General features: G+C 51.4%; 1 pseudogene across 1 annotated transcript in view; it reads right to left on the bottom strand.

The window, feature by feature from the left end:
* Nucleotides 1-16,047, bottom strand: part of LOC144110781 (protein O-mannosyl-transferase Tmtc3-like) — a 242,636-nt pseudogene extending 226,589 nt beyond the window's left edge. The window contains exon 1 of the transcript XR_013309927.1: nt 15,931-16,047. The product of XR_013309927.1 is annotated as a protein O-mannosyl-transferase Tmtc3-like (transcript). The remainder of the gene's footprint in view (nt 1-15,930) is intronic.
* Nucleotides 16,048-16,942: the final 895 nt, after the last annotated feature.

The following is a 16,942-nucleotide window of genomic DNA, read 5'->3' as shown; positions in this document are numbered from 1 at the left end:
GCCGCTTCACGAATATTGTCCAGTAGAATTTTTTTTCATGCCCTTTGTAGAAGCTGAGTTATCTGTAGTCAAAGTATGAATTTCAGGGTCTTCGCGCCTTTCCTTCTCCTTTCGTCACTTTTTGCACGCTTCAACGTCGGCGCTCCTCCGCCGGCCCCACCTCCGGGAGCTGAGCGTCCTGACCCACCGGAGCTACGCGGCTAATTGGCCGCGGCCAAGGTAGCTGCCTGACATCGGAAAGAATCTAACCTATAGGCACCGCTGAAGTTGTATACGCAGGCGCGTGTGAGGGAAGAGGGTGCGAGCAAGACAAAATCGCCGGGAAGGGCTCGCAAACTTTCGCGCGTGATTGTGGGTCGTCTGAAGCGTGAAGTGTATTATCGGACTCAAGTTTTCATGACAACACAATGTAATGATTGAGCGAGTTGATGTGCTCTCTTCGGAAGGTGTTTCAGCGCCCCCTTTAAATGAAAGTGACAGTTTTCTGCTCAATTTTTTCAACTATATTGTTCCATATCTTCTGATGCTACATCTTTCGCTTAGTTTCCGGTAAATTCAAGTTCGTCATGCTGTTGCTCGGGTTCCCCTCTCTACCACTCTCAAAAATGAAGTAATATTTGATTCAGCCCGCAGCATTCAAAAAGTCTTGCAACGTTAAAACATTTAGTAACAATATCTGGTGGCAGTACATGCCACAAATTAAATATTGCCACAGTGTTAGCCATTTACTGGCGCAGCCATGCTGTGGGACAGCACCCGCTGGTCTTTGTCTTCCCCGGCTCGTGCGTTCGTCCGCTGAGTGTGACTGCCTGGCTAGTCCTGGTGTGCCCTTCTGGCCTTACTGCCGGCTTTCGGTGACATTTTGGTGCAGGTTCTGGGTAATTTCCCAATGCACGAAGAGCTCCCGGGAGCCTCCTACGACGCCCAGCTACACCCCGTGGGCACGACAGCTGTCCACTAGGCAAGCCGTTCTTACGAGGCTTAAATCCTGAGTTCCGACCCCTGACGGCACGACCCCGCACAATGACGTCCACTGCGACAAGTCAGACCGCCTGGAATGCCGTCAGTTCCCCACTGCTGCTTCTTCATGCGCCTCGCACTCCCGCGTCGTTTCATGGCGACAAGTTTTAAGACGTGGAAGACTGGTTGGTCAGCTACGACCGAGTCGCTGAGTTTAACCTGTGGGGCGAAGACCAAAAGCTACGCAATGTCTATTTTGCCCTGGAAGACTCCGCCAAGACATGGTTTGAAAACCACGAGTCCGCTATCTCCACCTGGTGAGACTTCCGGTAACAGTTGCTCGACACCTTCGGCAGCAACGAACGGAAGGAGCGAGATGAAGTTGCCCTGCAGTCTCGAGAGCAGCGGCCAAATGAGAGCGTCGCCATGTTTGTAGAAGACATGACGCAGCTCTTCAACCGCGCAGATCCTACCATGTCTGAAACGAAGGAGGTGCGTCATCTTATGCGAGGAGTGAAAGAGGAGCTTTTCGTAGGACTTGTGCGCGACCCTCCTAGCAGAGTGCTTCACTCTGCTCGGGAGGTGACGAGCATGAAGCGCGCCTTGCAGAAGAGGTTCGCGCATCAAGGCCGTCCGGCGAATATAACTGCTATGAAGGCCAACATGTCGCTCCTCAGAACCGAGAGTGAGGCCCTCCGTGAGCTCGTTAGGAGCATTTTGCGTGAGGAGCTACAGAAGCTTCGCCCTGTCAAGCAACACCCGGGTGTCGGAGCCATCTCGGATGACATTCGCGACGAAGTCCGTCGAACGGTGCAGCCAATGGCCTGTCCCCAGCCGCTGCCTGAGCCGTATGTCATGACGTACAGTAAGCGTTGCGCAGTGCGCCAGCACCACCGGCATTTTGCTGCCCTGCTCCTTCTGCACCGCATCAACATTTTTCGACTTCGCCTGCCCTCTCCGACGCACGACCACCCCTCAGCAAAGCACACGCGTGGCGCACATCGAACAACCGGCCATTGTGCTTCCACTGCTGTGAAGGCGGCCACATATTGCGCCACTGCCCGTATCGTCGGATGGGCCTTCGAGGGTTTTCACCAGACGCACCCCGGCCACGCTATGGTGAACGACCCCAGTGACATCGAGCAGTACCTGTCGGCCAGCGTCCCTCCTGCGCCTTCGCCACAGCGCCCGTCCAGGTCGCCGTCGCCCCGTCAGTTCTCTTTGCCAGGTCGCCAGCCGTCCATCCGAGAGTCCCGTAGTCCACACCGGGAAAACTGACAACGGCGACCTCTGGGGGTAGGGCCGCCTTTGCTCCGCAATTCGAACAAGATCCTCCGCTCGCCGACTTGACCCTTCAACCCGATCTTCCACCTGCTCTGACCGCCTTCCGACACACAGAACAGCCTCTGCTCGACGCCCGATTTCTACGAACACCTCGACCCTCCACTCCGGAACATTCCACTACGCGCGTTCCAGAAAATGAGGTTGTTTCAGCTGAAATACCGGTCCTCGCTGACAACCACCAGGTGACTGCCCTCGTCGGTACCGGTGCATATTTCTCAGTTATTAGTCGTGGTCTTGCTACCCTCTTGCTAAAAGTGCTGACACCCTGGCACAGAACACAAATTCGGACCGCTGGTGGTCAGGTGGTGATGCCGCTCGGTGCCGGCACCACTAGGATTGAGATTCGCGGTATCATCTTCTCTGGTTGTTTCGTTGTGCTGGCTGAGTGCTTCAAGGACCTGATCCTCGGTCTTTGCGAAAATGGGGCTGTCATCGACCTCCGCGAACTGATGGTGACATTCTCCGCCCCATGCACCGTAGCCGACGACAGTGCGCCAGGAAGACTTATTTTTCGAGTGTCCAACGACCACGTCACTCTACCACCGCGTGCCAGCTTATTTGTTACGGTGGGCTGCGACAATCCCCGCGCGTCCAATGGCATCGCAGAAGCAAACTTGTCTTTACTGCTGAGCCAACAAGTCTGCATCGCACGGGGTGTCGTTGTCGTGCAGAACCAGCGAACTGAGCTTATAGTTACGAACTTTAGCGCCGAATACCGCCACTTGGCGAAAAATATAGCCATCGTCTATTTCGATGAAATTAGCGAGCCCGCCACCCACTGCGCGTTGTCAACGTCCAGGGACACCCCTCCAGGAGGACCTAGTCGAACAGTTAAGGCTGACGTGAACCCTGCTTTGAACACTGATCAGCATCGCCGCTTGCAAACCATCCTTGACTCTTTTCGTGGCTGCTTTGCGACCACCTCTAAGGTCAGGCAGACGTCCATAGCGAAACATCGCATCATAGTTGATGACAGTAACCGGCCTATTCGTCGACACCCCAATCGAGTTTTGGCGAGAGAACGTGAGGCGATACGACTGCAGGTAGACGAAATGCTCCGGGATGATGTCATACAACCGTCTACAAGTCCATGGGTTTCGCCCGCTGTGCTGTTTGCCAAGAAGGACGGGGCACTGAGATTTTGTGTCGACTATCGAAGACTTAACAAAATTACCAAAAAGGACGTTTACCCGTTACCTCGAATCGATGACTCTTTCGACCGGCTGCGTCATGCCCGCTAGTTTTCTTCTCTTGACCTCCGCAGTGGGTACTGGCAGATTGAGGTAGATGAACGGGACCGCGAGAAGACAGCGTTCGTTACTCTTGACGGGTTGTACGAGTTCAAGGTGCTCCCCTTCGTCTTGTGTTCCACTCGTGCCGCCTTTCTCAAAGAATGATAGACACTGTCCTCGTTGGCCTCAAATGGCAGTCCTGCCTCGTCTACCTTGATGATGTCATTTTTTCTGCCACCTACGACGAGCACCTCAAGCGCTTGAGTGCAGTACTGGAGGCTATACGATCGGCCGGCCTCTCGCTCAAACCAGAGAAACGCCCCTTTGCGTTCCAACGGCTGAAGTTTCTGGGCCATGTCGTGAGCGCTGAAGGAGTTAGCCCTGACCCTGACAAGATGGCTGCCGTCTCTGCTTTTCCGACCCCCCCTGATAAGCGTGCTGTGCGCCATTTTTGGGTCTCTGCGCCTATTACGGATGTTTTGTGCGAGACTTCACCCGACTAGCCGAGACTCTAACTCGATTGACAAAGGACGACCAACCTTTCATCTGGGCCCAAGAACAGCAGACGGCCTTCGACGAATTCAAGAACCGCCTCCAAACTACGCCCATTCTTGGCCACTTCGACGAGGAGGCGGACACGAAACTACACACAGATGCTAGCAACGTTGGTCTGGGTGCCGTCCTCGTTCAGTGGCAAGATGGTGTTGAGCGCGTGATTACTTCTGCAAGCCGCACTCTGTCGTGATCTGAAGCGAATTATTCTACCACGGAAAAGGGGCGCCTTGCTGTCGTTTGTGCGGTAACGAAATTTCGCCCATACTTGCATGGTCGCTCATTTCGAGTCATGAGCGATCACCACTCGTTTTGTTGGCTCGCGAACCTTAAAGCCCCATCGGGGAGGCTGGCGCGTTGTAGTCTCCGCTTGAAAGAATTCGATGTTACCATCGTGTACAAGTCTGGCAACAAACACGGCGACGCAGACGGCCTGTCCCGTGCTCCTCTCCCGTACACCATTGCTAACACGGAAGACGATCCCGATTTTCTTGGCGCTTTAACCAAGTCCGTCCTTGCTCAACAACAGCGCGATGACGCCGAGCTACGACCCCTCATAGAGTATCTCGAATGCCGCACCTCGTCGCCGCCCCGCTTCTTCACACGCGGGCTATCGTCGATCTGCCTGCGGGGTGGCATCCTCTACAAGAGAAACTACGGTCCTACGGACGCTCCGTACCTGCTCGTGGTCCCAATGGTGCTTCTAGGCGAAGTTCTGCACGCATGCCACGATGACCTTTCTTCCGGCCACCTCGGCGTTTCTCGCACGTTGGCGCGGGTACGGCAGAAGTATTACTGGTCCCGGCTTCCTACAGTTGTCCAGCACTACGTTAAGTCTTGCCGCGGGTGCCAACGTCGAAAGACACCCCCTGTGAAACCGGCCGGCCTGATCTCAGCTAGGTTCTATTAATTGGATACTTCAAGTCGCACCATGTGACGTGGGGGTTTAAAACAGACAGCTTCGGTTCTAGACTTTTTGATTGGGCTTCTGACAACAACTTGCTCTGCAACAATTCCGGATTACCTACGTTTCTTCGGAGACAATGCCGCTCTGCCTTGGATTTAACTTTTTCCTCCCCAGGAGTCTCTGTTATGGCTTGAGCGCCTGTTGACTGTGCAACAAACAGTGATCATCTACCGATTAGTTTCAAGTTTGCATGTAAATTAACTCTTCCTGGGCGACATCAGCGCACGTTAATAAATTACTGTTGCTTTAAAGACACGCTAAAATCAGCCCTCCAAATTACTTCAGACCCTTGCGCTCAGACAAGTGCCGAAAGCAAGGCCCCACATATATGTTCAGTACTAGACCATGCAAGGCAAAAGTCTGAATTTTTGGTTAAGAAAACCAAGGGTGCAATCACGATCAATTGGTGGAATGCTGAGTGCACGCGTGCATACAGACGACGGAAAACACCTTGGAAGAAACTTCTCATCAATCAATGCCCAAAAAATTGCTTGGATTATAAGTATGTTGCAGCAACATTTAAGCGCACTGACACCCGTGCGAAAGAGGAGTATAATACAAATCATTATGATTTACGTTTACAATCAGGAAATAAACGAGCTTTGTTTAATTTCATGAGGCGCAACAAGGTGATTCCCCCGGCTGCCAACATTGAATCCCTCGTTCAGTCCCCTGCTGACATCGCAAAGGCATTAGAGGATATTGCCTGTGGCCTAGAGCTTCGCTTTACATCTGCTCTACCTTCTCCTACTATATTCACATGCACCTCAAGTGATTTCACTGAGGTCTCTATGCCTGAGCTGTCGCAAATTGTTCTGCGCTTATCCCCAGCGGCTCCTGGCCCCGATAAGGTCACTTCATCTATGATCAAAATTTTGTTCAATGAATCTCCTGCAGATCTGTTGGCTCTAGTTAACCATTCTATTAAAGGTCTATGGATACCTTGTGAGTGGCGTCTTGCCGAAATAGTTCCATTGCTTTAAAAGCAAGAGGAGGGCTTAACTTTAGACAACATACGCCCAGTTTCATTAACATCGAACGTAGTGAAATTGGTGGAGAGGGTCCTTCTCAGCCGCGTCATGGTTTGGTTCGGTTTATGGGGTTTAACGTCCCGAAGCGACTCAGGCTATGAGAGACGCCGTAGTGAAGGGCTCCAGAAATTTCGACCACCTGGGGTTCTTTTACGTGCACTGACATCGCACAGCACACGGACCTCTAGAATTTCGCCTCCATCGAAATTCGACCGCCGCGGCCGGGATCGAACCCGCGTCTTTCGGGCCGGCAGCCGAGCGCCATAACCATTCAGCCACCGCGGCGGCTCTCAGCCGCGTCATGTCATTCATTTCGGAAAATGCTCTCTTGAATCCATGTCAAATTGGTTTCAGGCTAGGTTGTTCAATTTGGTGTGCTCATACTGACCTAGAGAGCCGTATTAAATTATCTCGCAATACAAAACAGTTTGCTGCGCTTGTCACCTTTCACCTTGGACGTCAGTAAAGCGTACGTCAGCGTTGAGCACTCGACTCTGTTACTAAATTTACAGGAACTTCCCAAGCTATTTTGTAGCCTGGATTTCTGTTTTTTTTGGAAACTAGAGAATTTTACTGCTGCCAAAATGGTGTTTCCTCAAGGAGATTTTCACAGACAAGAGGTGTACCGCAAGGATCAGTTCTCTCACCTGTTCTTTTTAACATTTTTTAAGCTCAATTCCATGCATACCAAATGTGAAAGCTTATGTGTACGCCAACAATATTGCATTTTTTTGTATCAGCAGGTGACATTCACACTCTTTATCGAACCCTGCAAAATTACCTCAATGTTCTTGACAACTGGTTAGGCAAAATTCATCGGTCCCTCAATGTGAAGAAATGCGCATTGTTAGTATTTCCGGTTTCCGTTCCTGTAAATATCTGCCTGGTCTATGGAAATAACATAATACCTCAAGGTCAGACGCTGAAGTATCTCGGAGTAATATATGACTCTACTCTATCCTGGCGGCCACACATTGAGCAACTTTCTGCAAAAGGAGTTCGGGCCATTGGCATCCTACGCAGACTTTGTAGTGCTAGATCAGGCATGAGAAGGCATACACTTCTGATGATTTATTAAATGTACGCCCGCCCAATTTTGGAGTTCGGGTGTGTTTTATTCTCAGGAGCTCCTGCCTATAAACTTCGCCCTCTTGTGCTGTTGTAGCTTGAGGCGTTTCGCCTGTGTCTGGGGCTTCCAAAATATGTCGTCAATGCTGTTCTGCCCGTTGAGGCACGAATCCAGTCGTTATCAGCTAGGTTTCGCCTTTTAACAGTTCAAACATTTTTAAAATTGTGCGACTCAACCTCTTCACGCTTCCAGTATAATATTTCTTAGTCAACCTTCCGCCTTTTTTAGTGCCGCCTGGTCTCGTTTTCATGCTCCGCAGTTATCTTATGTGCAGTCCCTCCTTAATCCCATAAATATTCATTTCACAGATGTCCGCCAAATGTATAACAACTCATCATCTGTCCAGATTGAATTCGATGACATTTTCCCATCAAATGCAAAGCTGCAGCCCTTCCCGCTTCTTCAGGGTCTGTTGCAGGACCACCTAAGCTCCTTTCCTTCTCATGTTCTTATTGCTACCGATGCCTAGCAGGATTGCGAAAAGGCAGGTGTGGGAATTTTTTCGCCTTCACTGAATTGGTCTTTTTCTCTCCGTCCTCCTGACTTCACTCCAGTTTTCCTGGCTGAATTATTAGCAGTAATCTTAGCCTTACGAAAATTAAAAACTACCGTTTTCCAGGTCGTGGTTATGACAGACTCTCTGTCTATTTGCTCTTCATTATCCTCACCCACTGAGTCTCGGGCATTACGCCTCTTTAAGTTCCTGATTCCGCTCCATCTAAATTAGGTAAGGTTGCGTTGGGTACCAAGTCATATGGGCTTTCACTTAAATGAGGCTGCAGATTCCTCAGCAAGAGCCTCTCTCTGCTGCCCAATTGTTGCTGTCCTGCCAACGTGTGCATATACAGCTGCGGTGAGGTTTCGCAGCTACACAATATTTCAGGAATTTGCTGCCTCGGCTCTTACATCATCTCCCGAATATCACCATCTTCTGCATCCTTGCAGTAGCAAAGACTGGCGCTCGCGCAGACTAGAGGTCTCTTTCACGCGTTGGCGTTGCCGGGTTCCTCTTCTAAATTTCTACCTTCACAGATCTGGTCTGGCGGCTTCCCCATTGTGCCCTTTTTGTGCCGAACCTGAGACAACAGATCACTTCCTGCTGTTCTGCCGCCGCTTCTCTCATTTGAGGAAGCGTCTTTTGCAATTTCCATTTTATCAACTGGGCTTGCCTGTGTCCTCCGCGTTTGTTCTTTCCATTGGCGCTTCTTTGCTTGGACGATGCGACAGGAGTGTGCGCTCTGCTGTGCAAAATTTTCTTCAAGAAACGCAGCGACTCCCATTCTAATTCCTTTTTCCCGCTCTCAGTCAGTACGAAATTGAAACACTACAGGCATTGTATACTATTATGCACATTAAGCCATTGTCCCGTCCTCGATCTCCAAGTTAACAGTACCCCTGTCCTTCCGTCTTCCAATCTAGGTGGTGGTAGTGGTTTTATTAAAAATAATAGTAAAAAGGAAGGAAAAGATTTTTGCTAGCCCCGGCATCTGCCATCGATACTGAAGCACCTGAGCTGGGGCAGCGGAAATAAAGGACAGCAGCCAGAATGGAGAGATGAAATGAAAGAGGTGAGGGGACAGGAATAGAGGATAGGGGGAGAAGTAATATGTACAAACTATTTACATCATAAGTAATGTGTCCAGGTTGTGCGCGTGATTAGTTCATTTAAGAGGAATTAAATCACACACGCGCACAGCACTGTGTAGGTTACAACTGGAGTGGGGCGTCCAGTTATTAATCGTTCAAGGTAGAACTCGCGGAGCGTTCGGTCACTGCGTGTAACTACCTGACGGAGAACAGACGGGACGTCAAGCCCGTGTGTTCGAGGAATGCACAGAGGCTCACCAAAGTTCGCTCACGAGTGCGCGCACTGCCCTGCGGCCACAATAGCGTCTTGATGGAGTCTAGTAGTATGCCCTGCGCCCTATAGGCCGCGAGCATATCGCGACGAGCATCGGCGAACGCGGAGCAGCGAAGGAGCAGATGTTCTAGTGTTTCCACTGCACCGCATCCGTCACACACATCACTCGTCGCGATTCCGTGACGCACCCGTCGTTCCCCGGGCCACACGCAGCCAATGCGCGCGCGGAGGATCATTGCACGTTGCGACCGTGTAAGTGCGCGACAGCCGGTGACACTGTCGATGCGCTCACCTCCCGCGATGCGTGGGTCGGGGTGCTGCTTTCGGAGATGGTCGTGAATGGCCGCACGCACGTCCTCCAGCGCAAGGGGCAGATCGCTGGCAGGTAGTTGGTGTGCAGCGGTCGCGAGGTCGTCAGCTTCTTCGTTGCCGGCGATGGCGCAGTGACCGGGCACCCACTGTGCACGCACGGCACAACCTCTCTGCGCGAGGCGCTCGATGCGCGAGCGAATTTCCCGCACTAGTGGGGTATCGCGGCCGTTAGATTGCAGGCGGCTGAGGGCGGCGCGGGAGTCGCACAGCAGACTCTTCCAATCTATCAGACTACATACTATTACCACTCCTTTTCCCGTAAAAACTTTCCTGTATCCAGCAATTAACCGCCTGTGTCTTGGCCACTCCCCCGTAGTGGGCATGTGCCAGCAACGTCTGAGGCCTTCCTTCCTTCCTTCCTTCCTTCCTTCCTTCCTTCCTTCCTTCCTTCCTTCCTTCCTTCCTTCCTTCCTTCCTTCCTTCCTTCCTTCCTTCCTTCCTTCCTTCCTTCCTTCCTTCCTTCCTTCATTGGTTTCCGTCAAAGCACATGCATAGGTCTCCTTGATTTGGCTGCACTTTCTGCACTGGTTCACAAGTGTGCCGTTTGAACCAAGTATTTCTTGGACGTTTTTGGTCAATAAATTGGGGTTGAGCATGGTTTTTCTATGTAAAAGTTCACGCTTGGGGTGCGACTGCCCCCTGTTGTAGGTGGGGGTTCGGGGTCGCGGCTCGACGGAACCACGGGCAAGTCGACGCCCGTTCCAACCAGGACAGGAGTGCCGCTGAGTGAAGGAGTTCGTTGGTAGCGAAAGAAGACTGTGTTTATTCACATTTTTACAAGCGTAAAGATCAAAAAATGTGCTTCGACCTCACTCGTGGACGAGTTTTATAGCGTTCTTCTTCCCTAAATTCCCTAGGTTGAGGACGCCCTCGCCGGGGTGGGAGTGGCCTGAAACTTTCACTTGAGCGCACACACTCATTGCCCCGAACTTATGGACACGCCCCTATCACGTGTCGAGCCCGAGGGCGAGGAGGATGCCGTCGAGGTAACCTCGACAGCGGTAGGTGATATTCTCTGGCCAGCTGATATTTCCCATGTGCTGCCGACAACTGTTCTTCAGATGACACCCGACGCGCAAGGCCACAACGCCATGGAAAAGGGCGGAAAGTGGTCTTTTGTGCTTAGAGCTGTTCGCGATGGTTGAAGAAGATGCCCTCCAGCCCGCTGCGATGCTCGGCAAGCTGAAGAGCCACCGGAAACGAGACCCTCTGGTCCCCCGATATGGTCGGGGCATTTGGGGAAGATAACGTCCGCCTGCTCACCGCGACCGCGTTCGACACGTGAGGAGACTTCGGAAATGGGGGTCCGTTTGTGTTCAATCTTCAGACCTTCGTTCATTTGGATCCCGCACTCCGCCCAGGCAAAGCTCGGTAATTTTAACCAGATGACACCTGTGTTAACTTATACCCTAGTTACACGGCCGGCTTAACCGCGATTAAGCGCAACCATGGTTAGGTGGAGTTAACTTTCGTTATCGTGAACTGCAGTCTGGCGGTGGTACACGCGGAAGCCTGTTCTCGGTGTGCGCAGTTGTGTCGGTCTTGTTGTTGCTCCAGAAGAGAAATCTGCACGGCTAATTTAACGCCAGTGGTACACAAACTCTTACCTAAAACAAACGTAGGAAGTTTTCCTCGAACGAAGTTTGGTTACATCTGTGCAGTGAAATTTGTGGTCCCAAGGTTATTGAAATTGAGACGAAACTTAAGAAAGTCTTTCAACATTGGGTGCAGTCGACTCCGCAGGCAACCCGAGGGCCAAGTCAATCGATGTCTGTTTTGGCTCTCTCTGCGACTCTCCGCCCGTCTTCCTGCTGCGCTCCACGTTTCATTTTATCAACTATTTTCCTATTTTAATTGTTCGCTAGATTAAGTGTTATTTTAAATTATCTTCTATCATCTCTTATTGTGGTTTGAGTGTGAGTGCCGTGACGCCGTGCGTCGGCGCGAAGTAGTACATCGCGATGGTTCACAGCAAGCGCGTCCGGACGCTGTGGACAGAGGCGGCGGGTTCTGGGCTATGTTCGCAGCCTGTCAGACGGAAATGCAGCAGCGACTTTTTCGGCAGCTCGCAATTCTCGACGAGCTGGAAGAACGGCAAGCTGAACAAGAGCAAGCGGAGAGAACGTGCAGGCGTCTGCAAGCCTTAGCTGCAAGGCTGTGCTCGCGTGAGCGTAGTGTGTGGACTTACCCCCGGGAAACGTCGTGGTATGAAACAACTCTCCCGCACCTTCCGGAGAGTGGCTTCAGAGAAAATTTTCCAATGACCAGGACACATTTCGATACATCGTGGGTATGTGCGAGTGCATGAAGCGGCGCGATACGAACATGCGCAAGGCGATACCGCTGCGCAAACGTGTGGCGATTGCCATATATCGCCTAGCCACCTCAGCAGAAGAGAGAACGGTCGCAAATGTGTTCGGAGTGAGCCGCTCATCAGTAAACAATATTGTGAGAGAGTTTTGCGACGCGATGGTGGAAGTGCTGGAACCTCGGTATATAAAAATGCCGAGGACGCACGAGCTGGCCGAAGGTCTCCGGCAGTTTGCAGCAGTCGCAGGCTTCCCGCAGGGCGTAGGAGCTGTTGACGGCTGCGACATTGAAGTTTGTCCACCCTCGGAACACGCTGTGGATTACCACAACATAACGGTTGGTACAGCAGAATTCTTTTGGCTGTCGCAGAACACCGGTACAAATTTTTGTACACGAACACTGGGTCTCCTAGTCAAAACCATGATGCAGCAGTTTTTGAAGTGTCGCGGGCGATTTGTTCAAGAGGGAAGTGAGAGAAATTGAAGGTGTGCACATTGGGCCTCTCTTCCTAGCCGACCAAGCTTTCCCACTGCAGAAGATTGTAATGAAGCCCTACCCACATTCCGGCATTATCGGTTCTGATGCACAGGAATTTTCGCCTTTTCAGTGCCAGACGTGTGGTGGAAAATGCCTTTGGGCGCCTCAAGGCACGCTTCAGAATTCTACTGAGGGGCCTGGATTGTGACATTGTTAATGTACCCTAAGTCCTTCTATCATGCTGTGTCCTTCACAACATATGTGAAGAACTTCCTGACAGCTGTGACTCTAACTCGCTGGATGTGGTGCATGTAGAAGACCGGCGACGGCCACAGCCCGTCTGCACAAGCAGTCAAGTGGAACCTTCAGAGGTGGCCGTAAGAAATGCCCTGGCAAAGCACCTTGCTTCAAAGTGAAATGCCTTGCATTTACTGCTGTGTTGGTGCACGAGTTTATTTCAGTGTGTTTTGTGGCATACATGTTGAAAATATTTATCCAACGGTGCATATGCCGGATGTTTCAGGGAAGGTGATAACCAATTTTTCAAAATAAGGTTTTTGAGGTAACGAGAAGGAATTTTCAGCATAGTAATACGTGTGTTGACGGACGTCAAAAAACAGGCGAATCATCTTAACTAGCGAAGTGCTTAACTAAGTTATAATAGTTAGCTTTTAACTTTTACAAATAGGCACTTGATTGCAACTAGAGATTTGTAGCCGGGCATTAACAATATCCATATCAGTTTTTGAATTTCAAAAACGCCATTACTCTCGCCGCTGTGGCACGACAAAATTTGTCTATTTCAACTAGTTACGACTACTGGAGGGGTTGCTTTGCCTACATACTGTTCAAAAGTGCATGTATTATAGTAGTAGTAAGTGTTCAATAATAAAAAATATAATAAAAAGGAACTTAAAAGATTTTTTCTCACCCCGGCATCTGCCATCACTGTATCGGCGGCACCTGAGCTGGGGCAGCGGAAATAAAGGATAGAAGGCAGTATGAAGAAGAGAAACGAAAGAGGTGAGGGGATAGCAAGAAAGGACATAGTGAGTAGTCATATTTACACTATTTACAGAGTCCAAATAAAGTTGTCCAGTTCGTGCGCGCGTACAGCCAATGAGGAAAAATAAAAAACACACGCGCACAACACTTTGCACACAACAGCTGGGGTGGGGCGCCCAGCTGTTAAGCGTCCGAGGTAGTGCACGGGAAGCGTTCCGTCACATTGCATCACTACCTGGCGCAGAACAGACGGGACGTCAAGCCCGTCTGTTCGAGAAATGCACAGAGGCTCACCATTGTTCGCTCATGGGTGCGCGCACTGCCCTGCGGCCACAGTAGTGTCTTGAGCGAGTCCGGGAGTAGGCCCAGCTCTCTGTAGGCCGCGAGCATATCGCAACGAGCATCAGCGAACGCGGTACAGCGAAGGAGCAGGTGCTCCAGTGTCTTCACTGGCGCCGCATCCATCACACACTTCACTCGTCGCGAGTCCGTGACGCACCCGTCGGTCCCCGGGCCACACGCAGCCGATGCGCGCACGGAGGATCATTGCGCGTTGCGACCGCGATAGAGCGCGGCAGCCGTTGATGCTGGCGATGCACTCACCTCCGGCGATGCGTTGGTCGGGGTGCTGCCGTCGGAGATGTTCGTGAATGACCGCTCGCACATCCTCCAGCGCAAGGGGGAGGTCTCGTGGCGGTAGCTGGTGTGCGGCGGTCGCGAGTTCGTCGGCCTCCTCGTTGCCGGTGATGCCGCAGTGGCCGGGCACCCACTGTAAGCGCACAACGCATCCTTGCTGCGCTAAGCACGAGACGCTTGCGCGGACGTCGCGCACTAATGGAGTACCACGGCCGTTGCACTGCAGGCGGGTGAGGGCGGCGCGGGAGTCGCACAGCAGAGCACTCCTGGGTGGCGAAGGGACGATGGAGAGCAGCAGGTCCAATCCCAGCTGGATACCCATCAGCTCCGCCGTGGTGGAGGAGCCCAGGAAGGTGGTGTGTGTCTGGCTGTGCAACCTCAGGGCGGATATGGTAGCCGCCGCTGCGAGGGAGCGGCTGTCGCGGACCACTGAGCCGTCGGTGTACACGAGGAAATGGTCCTGAAGCTCCTCGTGTAGGACGGCTCTGGTCAGCTGCTGCACAGCGCACAGGGGTGCGCTCCGCTTTCCCGCGATGCCGACGATTTCTCGCTGTATCTCCGAGGCAGCAGGCCAGGGCGGGCAGGGGCCGTATGGGGGAGGGGGGGGGGGCGGCTTCTGTGAGGCGCTCGTATTCCTGTAGCGCCGCACCCATTCGTGAGCGTGGGTGCGTGCGCATTCGTTGCAGAAGCGAGCCGCCGTCCGGTGCGCGATGGAGACGGTCGATATGATGCAATGCCCTGCGCGCTGCTTGGAGCTGGAGAGGCCACGCTCCTGCCTCGACCAGTGTTGCGATGCACTGGGAGTTCTTTGGCAGGCCGAGGCACACGCGCAGGGACTTGCGGTGCTGGAGCTCCAGTTTCCTCCAGCACGGCTTGCGCACCGAGACGAGCGGCAACGCGTAGAGTGCCTCTCCCAATGCTGCGGCGTTGTACAGTCGCAGCGCGGCTTGCTGTGAGATGCCCTGGCCTCGAGCGGTGAGCTTGTGCACGGCGGCGGTGATCCTCTAAATCTGCAAACAGGCCTTGGTCGCCGCGGGGCGGAAGGAAAGGCGACAGTCGATGTCCAGGCCAAGGTACCGCACCGATTTACGCCAAACAATCGGAGTCCCGTCCAGTGAAAGTGGCGCAAGGCGCGCGCGCGAGCGCGAAACGCAAGCTATGGCTACCGATTTGTCCGCGCTCAGCGACAGACCTAGGCCGCGCAAGAATACTATAGCACGATGTAGCCAAATTCTGTCGTGCCACAACGCCGAGGGTAATGGCATTTTCGAATTTCTAAAAACTGATATGGGCATTCTTAAAGGTCCGCTACAAATCTCTAATTGCAATAAGGTGTCTTTTGGTAATAGTTTAAAAGTTAACTATTAGAATTTAGTTAATCACTTAGCTATTAAACATGATTCACCTCAAAAACCCTATTTTTAAGCATGAGTGATCAGCTTCCCTGAACCACCAGGTATGCGCTTTTAAGATGCTTTTGGTTCATGTGTGTTCATTACACATTTTCATATGTGGCATCTTTGCAACCGTTCCGCAGATTGAACTGGAACTGTCGTACGCCTCCATTCCATGTAGGAAAAACAACTGCGCTTAAAAGACGAAGACAGAGGCAGAACATAGACATAGTCTTCGTCTGTAAGCACGCAGTTGTTTTTCGAAAAGCATGACCAAACTACCTCATCAAAAAATTCAGACGACGGAAACTGCAGCAAAACTTAATCGCTCAGCAGTATAAACATGCAGCCACAAACTGCAGTGTGTGCCTCCATAATCCACCCCTAAGTTCATGGCTTCTGTTCTATATGCAGTGAGGAAATTTAGGTGCCTGATGATTTCGGTGTGCCAGAAACATTTTTAACCACTTGTACATTAGTAACTGTACACAAGTTCTTGCATTGTCTATGTCAACTTTGAGGAATTCCAGAATAGTTGAAACAGATTTCTGCATAAGCATTGTCAACAGCATATCGTTAGTGGCAGTGACTTGCTTATTACAGACAGGACAGAATCAATTATTCTTTATTCTCCTTCGAGCACAAATAGTCCTCCATCACCTGGAGCATGCCCTTCTGCACCTCACTGCTCTCTTTTTGGAGCTCGATGGGCTGCTTTCGCAGCTCGCTGCTTTCCTTCGCAGCCTTGGCTGCACGTTCCTCGGCCTCCTCATGCATGGCCATCAGCTCACGAAGCAGTGAGCTGGAAGGTCGCTTTCTGCGAAGATTCGATGCACCTCTTCCACATCGCTCCCCACTTGTCCCCTGCTCCCCGCCTGCTGGCTCGCTGCCTGCCCTGCTGTCGGTACCCTCTTCCAGGGTGCAGGGGTAGCGGGTACGAGGTTCAAGTTTTCTTCATATTCAAAGAAAATCTCTTGTCCAGTTTGTGCTGGATCCTCTGGCATCTGTGAATAGAGAAAAAAAAAGAAAATGACACAGATATGTCAGCCACTAAAATACATAATCATATGATGGCTGGTAGGCAAGTAAAGCCTCGATCACAGACTCTTGAAAACATAACAGGGCACGATACAGAGAAATCGCAGGGGGATAAGAGAGGTTCCTACTCATTAGTAAAAACAAACTGTCTTACGGCGCAAACTTTGCATTGCCTCTTGTCCTTGTGTAAAACACCTCTATTAATATTTGAATGTGAGGAAATTCTTGTGCTGGAGCACTGCCAATTTTACACTGAACACAACACGGCTGCCACATGTTGTGGAAAAATGACTTATGATGGCCCTGCTGCTACATACGCCACTCATGTCAGTAGTCGCACGATGTCCAATCCCTGCGATGAATTTCTTGTACTTAAACTATTCTTGTCAAAGAGCATATATGAAGCCTCACTGAAAGGGTCTGGGCCGTCACATTTTGAGATGCATTGCACATCTGTGTTCTGTGTGAGGAAGCTACTGAAAACACTTTATAGGACTGTGCGTATGGTCCTCCTTATCACTTATTGATTTGCCACTTTGGTTTTCAATGTTTTTGTTGGGTTTTAGACAAGTATGATATCTTTCATGTGCTATTGCTGATATATACTTTGCTGTTATGTTCATATGCTTATCTT

The sequence above is a fragment of the Amblyomma americanum genome, chromosome 1, assembly GCF_052857255.1.
Source record: "Amblyomma americanum isolate KBUSLIRL-KWMA chromosome 1, ASM5285725v1, whole genome shotgun sequence".
Classification (NCBI taxonomy): Eukaryota; Metazoa; Arthropoda; class Arachnida; order Ixodida; family Ixodidae; genus Amblyomma; species Amblyomma americanum.
Note: the sequence above shows the minus strand (reverse complement) of the source record. Positions and strands in the feature narration are given on the sequence as shown.